The sequence below is a fragment of the Somniosus microcephalus genome, chromosome 9, assembly GCF_052327205.1.
Source record: "Somniosus microcephalus isolate GS21.2 chromosome 9, FLI_Smic_1.0, whole genome shotgun sequence".
NCBI classification, from domain to species: Eukaryota; Metazoa; Chordata; class Chondrichthyes; order Squaliformes; family Somniosidae; genus Somniosus; species Somniosus microcephalus.
Genome location: NC_140995.1, coordinates 219,754,195 through 219,762,077, shown reverse-complemented (window position 1 = coordinate 219,762,077; position 7,883 = coordinate 219,754,195).

Sequence of the window (7,883 nt, the reverse complement as noted above, 5' to 3'; positions counted from 1 at the left end):
AAAAATTGGCAATTGAAAATAAAAAATTAAGCAAATTGTTAATGTTTACATTCAGGAACAGTAAAGCAGTGATTAATTGGGTTCCTTTAGTTTGACGTCAGCTGAAGTGATGATGTTGAGAGCTCGCTGATAGGGGTGTAAGGTCAGGGGTTGATCAAGTGCATTTGAAAGGAGACAGGCGACAAAACAGCATCCCTATAAGAATGGACAGTAATGGAATGATACAAAAATACAAAATGATTGCGTGCGACCAGCAGGTGGAAACGGTGGGACCTTGAGGAATGGGGAACATGAGGAGCAACAGAGGGAGCAGGAGAAGGGGACAAAAGAGAACAGAAAGGTTACCACACAAGGGGTGGACATTCTGAGACTGGTCCGAAGGTGGAAAAATGGGTGTCCTCAACGCATATGGTCTTCAGTCATATGGACTAGGAAGCACCCAGGTTCAGTACCTGGTCTGTGCTGAGTTAACGGATTTCAGCCAGGTTGGTCTCAGTACCACCAGACTGAGGAGAGGAAATACAGCCAGGTTTCCCCCACTTCAATGCTTTCCACTTGTCCCGGCTAGGAAGTGCGCATGTGTGTATGTTGCTCGAAGACAGGATCGAGCTTGCGTGTGTTGTTCCGCACAGTAAAATAGCCTGATGCTACATACTGCCCAGGCTTGTACTCGGGCGACTTAAAGGACAATAGTCGATAAGGTATTCCCTCATGAGCTAACATCTTCAGTAGAGGAGGGGAGAAATTGGGGGTGGAATATGGAAAGCAGAGAGAAGAAAAGTAAAAAGAAGCATAAAATTACAAAGCGATATTAACCGATTAAGTGAATGGGCAAAACTGTGGTAAATGGATTTCAATATAGGCAAGTGTAAGGTCCTTTGGACCTAAAAAGTATAGATTAGAGTACTTTCTAAATGGTGAAAGGCTAGAAGCAGTGGCGGTTAAAGAGACCTGGGGGTCCATGTATGTAGATCATCAACAGGTCATGGACAGGTACAAAAAATAATCAAAAAGGCTAATGGAATGCTGGTCTTTATATCTAGAGGGCTGGAAAACAAGGGGTTAGAAGTCATGCCACAGCTATACAAAGCCCTGGAGCACTATGTGCAGTTCTGGGTACCACACTTTAGGAAGGATATATTGGCCTTGGAGGGAGTGCAGTGTAGATTTACCAGAATGATATCTGGACTCCAAGGGCTTATGTTACGAGGAGAGATTACACAAATTAGGGTTGTATTTGTTGTGTCCGTGTGTTAATGGAGACACGGAATGCAGGAGTTGGTTTAACAGGTGTTTACTGAACAAAGTCTGGAGGTGAACTAAAAGATACAAGACACTATACAGGCTTATATAGCCCGAGTGGCCACTACCGGCATTACAGTACACAGGGGCTCTTAAAGGCACATACACCACAATTCCTCCCCTTTTAGACAACCAGTACATAATATTTTAAGTAATTGTTATTAACATGTGTACAAGAACAATAATCTACACATTTGCTGCAGTTAATCAATTATAAGTCAGTCTCTCTGGAGGCTTCCTGACTCGGTCCGGATAACGCCTCGGTGGTGTAGTAGTTTTCGGTGGTGTAGTAGGTTCTTTTGGCAAGGTCGATTCGGCTTGAATGCCAGTGTCGGGTTCATCTGGTTCCAGTATTACCGGATCAGAGGTAGATACTATGGGTATCTCTGCTTCATCATTAGGCGTATAGAGTGGTGGTGTAGGTTGTCCCTTTTCGGATGACTCTATGATCTGGTCAGCATGGCGCCTTATTATGCTTTCTCCAATGTCCACGGTATACATCAGCGGTCCTAGTCGTGTGCAAATAGTTCCAGGCTGCCATTTCTCGGTACGGTAGTCCCGGGCCAAAACTTGTTGACCTATCTGGAAGGTTCTAGTTGGCCTTTCATTCATGCCTTGAAATTGCCGGTTCTCTACGTCTCTTCTGATGTTTGGCTTGATCAAATCCAGCCGGCATCTTAGTCTTCTATTGAAAAACATCATGGCGGGAGTTTGGTTTGTAACCACATGTGTTGCATTCCTGTATGCAAACAAGAAGTTATCTACCTTATGCTGTAGATTTATGTCTTCATTACCCATGGCCTTTATGGCCTTCTTGAAGGTCTGGACATACCTTTCAGCCAATCCATTGGTGGTGGGATGGTATGGGGCGGACGTGTAGTGCTTAACCCCATTGTTTTTTAAGAACTTCCTGAATTCTTCGGACACAAACTTTGGTCCATTATCAGAACAGATCTGTTCAGGCAGCCCATTCCTGGCAAATATGGTCCTTAATACTGTGATGGTTTTTTCCGTGGTGGTGGAGGACATCTTTATTACCTCCGGCCACTTGGAGTGTGCATCAACCGCGATTAAGAACATCGAGTCCATAAATGGACCAGCAAAGTCGATGTGTACCCTTTCCCATGGAGATGAGGGCCACTCCCATGGATGTAGAGGGGCTTGTGGTGGGGCGTTTTGGGCCTTCTGGCATTCTAGACAGCCCTTGGTCATTTCTTCGATGTCTCCATTGATACCTGGCCACCACACAAATGCTCTGGCTAGGTTCTTCATTTTCACTCCACCCAGATGCCCCTCGTGAAGCTCCTTTAGCACTTTATCCTGGAGTTTGGGTGGAATCACCACTCTGGATCCACACATCAAGGTTTCTCGGCACACTGACAGCTGTTCTCTTCTTTGCGAGAATGCTGGCAACAGTGGTTCGCCATGTGCTGGCCATCCCTTCACCGTTAAATCGTAGACTCGTGAGAGAGTCGGGTCATTTCTCGTTTCCTTTTCAATGGTAGAATTTGTTACTGGTAGACATTCCACTATGGTTGAGTGGAACATTTCCACTGGGTCCACTGTAGGTGCCTCTTCTATCGTTGGCAACGGTAGACGCGATAAACCGTCAGCATTTCCATGCTGTTTTGATCCTTTGTATTCTATGTCATATTGGTGTGCTCCTAGGAAAAGGGACCACCTCTGTAGCCTTTGCGCTGTCATAATGGGAACGCCCTTTTTAGGGTTGAATATGGAGACGAGGGGTTGATGGTCAGTCAACAAGGTAAATTTTTGTCCGTGTAGGTAATGGTTGAATTTCTTCACTCCCCACACCAGGCTGAGTGCTTCCCTGTCGATCTGGGCATAGTTACGCTCAGCTGAGTTCAATGAGCGTGATGCAAAAGCTATCGGCCGCTCCGAGCCATCAGGGAATCTATGCGATAAGGGGATGCATCGCACGCCAGTCTGATTGGCAGTGATGGGTGGTAATGAGCCAAAACTTCCTTGGACGTGATCAAGCCTTTATATTTATGGAAGGCACGTTTACAGTCTTCGCTCCATTTCCAAATTACTCCTGTTTGTAGCAGTTCGTTAAGAGGGTGCAGAACAGTTGACAAGTTCGGTAAAAATTTATGATAGTAATTTATCAATCCCAGGAACGACCTTAATTGTGAGACATTTTCAGGTGCTGGGGCTTTTATGACCGCTTCAATTTTTTCAGGTGACTTATGCAACCCTTCTTCGTTAATTATGTGGCCACAATATGATATTTGTTTCTGGAAAAATTTGCACTTGGGGCGATTTGCTCGTAGGCCTCGTTCTCTCAGCCTAGTGAGCACCTGCTCCAAATTGGCAAGGTGCTCGTTGTCGTTTTCTCCTGTTACAAGGATGTCGTCTAGGTAGCATTGAGTCCCCGGAATCCCTTGCAGGACTTGCTCCATAGCTCTTTGCCAGATAGCTGGAGCTGATGCTACTCCGAAAACCAGTCGATTGTACTGGTACAGGCCTTTGTGTGTGTTTATCGTGAGATACTTTTTAGAGGCCTCCTCAACCTCCATCTGTAGATATGCCTGTGCCAAGTCAATTTTGGTGAAACATTTCCCTCCGGATAGTGAGGCGAAAATATCTTCTATCCTCGGAAGAGGATACTGTACCGTGTGAAGGACCGGGTTTACAGTCACTTGAAGTCCCCACAGATGCGAATTTTTCTCTGTTCTTCAGGTTTATCATTATTCAACGTTTTCTTCATGACCGGGACGATGGGTGTTGCCCACTCGCTCCAATCTATCTTGGGTAACACGCCTGCCTTTTCCAAATTCTCCAGCTCTGCCTCGACTGCTGGACGAATTGCGTATGGCACCGGCCTTGCCTTAAAAAACTTGGGAATTGCCGCATCTTCCACTTTTATTGAGGCGGTGACGCCTTTCAAGGTCCGTAGTTCCTGTTGAAACACTTCCTTGGCGTTGGCCAAGATGTCTTTTAATCGTTCAGGTTTGAAGTCGTCATCATTTTTTTTTTTCACTGGTCACCGTCAGTGCCTGAATGGAGTGCCAGTCTAAACGTATCTTCCTGATCCATTCACGTCCCAACAGCGGTGGACCACCATCTTGCAGAACGTATAAATACAACTCCTGTATTTCCTTGCCGTTGTATACAACAGGCACCCTTATTTTCCCTCTGGGGTATACTTTCTGCCCCGTATATGTTTTCAAGATAATGGATGTGTCTTTCAAAGGTATATGCGGAAATAGCCGCTCGTAATCCTGTTGACTTATGACGGTCAGAGCTGATCCTGTATCTAGCTCCATTTTAACTGGGGACCCCGCTATCATGAGGGTAACCCAAATGGTCTGGTAATCTTCTTTGGCAATTACATTATGTAATTTGAGAGAGCTTAGTCTCTTGTTTCCGGAGTCGCTATCGCTCTTCTGGTCTTCGGAGCTACTGTCCGTCATCATTTGTACCTTTCTGTACTTTTCCTTATTGATTTTTTTTCTGTCAGTGGATTTTTTGTTTCCAGATCGGCATACACGTGTAATGTGTCCCATCTTTCCGCATTGCCTGCATGCTTTGTCCTTGAACCAGCAGTCCCTCTGGTAATGGGTGGATCTGCCGCAGCGATAACATCTGTCGAAACCCTGTGTCATTTCATGGGTGCCGAAGTCCTGTGGCTTTTGCTGTATCTCTGCAGCTCCTCTTGCTGCTGCTTTGTATGATACAGCCACACTGAAAGCCTTGTCCAGTGTCAAATCTTTCTCAGAAAGTAGCCTTTTTTGTGTTCCTTCACTTAGGAGACCGCAGACGAATTTGTCTCGTAGAGAATCTGCCAGTCCTGCCCTGAATTGGCAGTGTAGGGTATCAACAATCACCTTAAAATTCTTGTCCATCGGTTTGGCTGGAGTGATTAAGTTTCATAACAGCCTGTATGTCCTTGCGCCCATTAGATTTAGAAGTACCGATGCCTTTTTATCATCCTTTATTTCATTCGCTGTGCAATATGCCTCCACTCTTTCCACATATGTGGTCCAATCCTCTACATCACTATCGAAAGCAGTAAATATATTGCCAGTCTTAGGCATCCTGAAAAAAAATGACGCCTCCCGTGCTTTCCTTTCTTCCCTGCCAAAAAAAAAAGGCGCCTCCCGCGCTTTCCCACCGCTGCCGCTGCTGACAACGCTGTTCTCTGCGGTTTTTATTTATACAGATATTTTTAATAGTTGGAGACTTGTTCCCACCGGACTCTCTGGGACTTTTCCCTCCCTCTGCTTGGTCCGAACCCCGACCTGCTTTGCAGCGCTGGCCATCTCCTGAGTGCTTCCACCCTCCGTCTCTGTTTGCCTCCGCCTTCGCTGCTCGGCCCCGCTGCAGAGCCAGCCGATCGAGCCCCAGCCCGCCGCCCAGGGAGGATTATTGCAGTACCTGCCACTAGCCCGGCTAGCTGGTGAAACCACAGTTTTCTTTCTTTTTTTTTTTCTTCGACCTTCGTCTGAGGAATCGATCTCCTTGAGGTGCTGCCGAATTGCAGGTAAGTCCGTTTCCAATTCGTCGCCACTGTTGTGTCCGTGTGTTAATGGAGACACGGAATGCAGGAGTTGGTTTAACAGGTGTTTACTGAACAAAGTCTGGAGGTGAACTAAAAGATACAAGACACTATACAGGCTTATATAGCCCGAGTGGCCACTACCGGCATTACAGTACACAGGGGCTCTTAAAGGCACATACACCACAGTATTTCCTAGAAATTAGAAGATTAAACAACAATTTGATCATAGTTTTCAAGATATTAAGAGGAACTGATAGGGTAGATAGAGATAAACGATTTCCACTGGCTGGGGAATCTAGGACTAGGGGATAGAGCATAAAAATTAGAACAAGATCTTTCAGGAGTGACGTTAGGAAACACTTCTACACACAAAGAATGGTAGCAGTTTGGAACTCTCCTCCACAAATGACAGTTGATGCTGGGTCAATTATTAATTTAAAATCTGAGATTGATAGATTTCTGATAACCAGGGTATTAAGGGATGTGGGGCAAAGGCGGATATGAAGAGCTAGGTCACAGATCAGCCATGATCTTATTGAATGGAGGAACAGGTTCGAGGGGCTGAATGACCTACTCCTGTTCCTATGTTCCTAGAAGAGAAAGAGAGAACAGGAAGAAACCTGCTGATAGAAAAGTGTTCAGGCGATCTGAGTCAGGAAGAACCTGTCAAAGGAACAGAAAAAAAAGAATTACAGCCGGCCTGTGGAAGATGAGGAAAGAATATTTCCAGCAAAAGTGCAAACTGAGGTGTCCTCAGCCACTGTCTTAAACATCCACTCCCTCTACCTCCAGCACACTGTGGCTGCAGTGTGCAACCATCTACAGGATGCACTGCAGAAAGTCGCCAAGGCTTCTTCGACAGCACCTCCCAAACCTGCGACCTCCACCAACTAGAAGGACATGGGCAGCAGGCGCATGGGAACACCACCACCTCCAGGAAAGACCGGCATTTATTGCCCATCCCTAGTTGCCTTTGAAAGGGTGGTGGTGAGCCTTCTTCTTGAACCGTTGCAGTCCGTGTGGTGAAAGTTCTCCCACAGTGCTGTTAGGTAGAGAGTTCCAGGAATTTGACCGAGTAATGATGAAGGAACAATGACATATGTCCAAGTCAGGATGGTGTGTGACTTGGAAGGGAACTTGAAGGTGTTGGTGTTCCCATGCGCCTGCTGCCCTTGTCCTTCTAGGTGGTAGAGGTCGTGTGTTTGGGAGGTGCTGTTGAAGAAGCCTTGGCGAGTTGCTGTAGTGCATCCTGTAGATGGTACACACTGCAACCATGGTACGCCATTAGTGGAAGGAGTGAATGTTTAAGGTGGTGGATGAGGTGCCAACCAAGCGGGCTGCTTTGTCCTCAACAGTGTCGAGCTTCTTGAGTGTTGTTGGAGCTGCACTCATCCAGGTAAGTGGAGAGTATTCCATCACACTCCTGATTTGTGCCTTGTAGATGGTGGAAAGGTTTTGGGGAGACAGGTGGTGAGTCACTCGCCGCAGAATATCCAACCTCTGACCTGCTCTTGTAGCCACAGTATTTATGTGTCTGGTCCAGTTAAATTTCTGGTCAATGGTGACCCCCAGGATGTTGATGGTGGGGGATTCGATGATGATAAAGCTGTTGAAAGTCAAGGGGCGGTGGTTAGACTCTCGCTTATTGGAGACAGTCATTGCCTGGCACTTGAGTGGCACGAATATTACTTGCCACTTATCAGCCCAAGCCTGAATGTTGTCCCGGTCTTGCTGCATGCGGGCACAGACTGTTTCAGTAACTGAGTAGTTGGAGCTGAACACTGTGCAATCATCAGCGAACATCCCCACTTCTGACCTTATGATGGAGGGAAGGTCATTGATGAAGTAACTGAAGATGTTTGGGCTTAGGACACTGCTCTGAGGAACACCTGCAGTGATGTCCTGGGGCTGAGATGATTGGCCTCCAACAACCACAGCCATCTTCCTTTGTACTAGGTACGACTCCAGCCAGTGGACCCTTCCCCCCCCCCCACCCGCTGCCCCCCCCTCCCAGTTTCCATTGACTTCAATTTTACTCGGGCTTCTTGATGCCACA